A 515-nucleotide genomic window follows, 5' to 3' on the forward strand; every position below is an offset into this window, starting at 1 on the left:
CTTGTGTTGTTAAAAAAAATGCACAAGAAACAAATGACGGAAAAAGTGTTAGTTTCCCTGGTCAACCGTGTTTCCCTAATAAAAAATGAAGTTCAAACCTGAGCGAAAAGGATTGTATTAGAACTACAGTAAAATGTAATCCAACTAAATGTTAACATAGCAGCAATTACATAAATTGGCTTCATCTTGAAAAAAATAAGACTCGTCGCTGATTTTATAAATGTGCATTAGGCTAGAAATAAGTGCTATCCATGGTCGCAACCTGATGTATACACTCAAGGATCTGATAATGAAATAAATTCTATTTCAACGTAAATTAAACTGCGATTAGATTTACCCCTCAAGCAATGTATAGGAAAATAAAGAACAGTAATCTGATTCCATGGGACTCAAAGTGTGTATTTGCTCAGAAAAGTAGCCATTTATTTCATTTTGAAAGTAATTTCATAACATCTAGATCTAGCAGGTATGTTATGTAACTCGATAAAAAAAAACGAATTTGATCATTCACTTAA

The 515-nt window shown here is 31.8% G+C and overlaps 1 protein-coding gene across 1 annotated transcript in view; it reads right to left on the bottom strand.

Annotated features, from left to right (window-relative positions):
• LOC109830683 (14 kDa zinc-binding protein) overlaps positions 1-515 on the bottom strand; it is a 16239-nt gene that overhangs the window by 5540 nt on the left and 10184 nt on the right. The gene's annotated exons all lie outside the window — the stretch shown is intronic.

Source organism: Asparagus officinalis, chromosome 2 (genome assembly GCF_001876935.1).
Source record: "Asparagus officinalis chromosome 2, Aspof.V1, whole genome shotgun sequence".
Lineage (NCBI taxonomy): Eukaryota > Viridiplantae > Streptophyta > Magnoliopsida > Asparagales > Asparagaceae > Asparagus > Asparagus officinalis.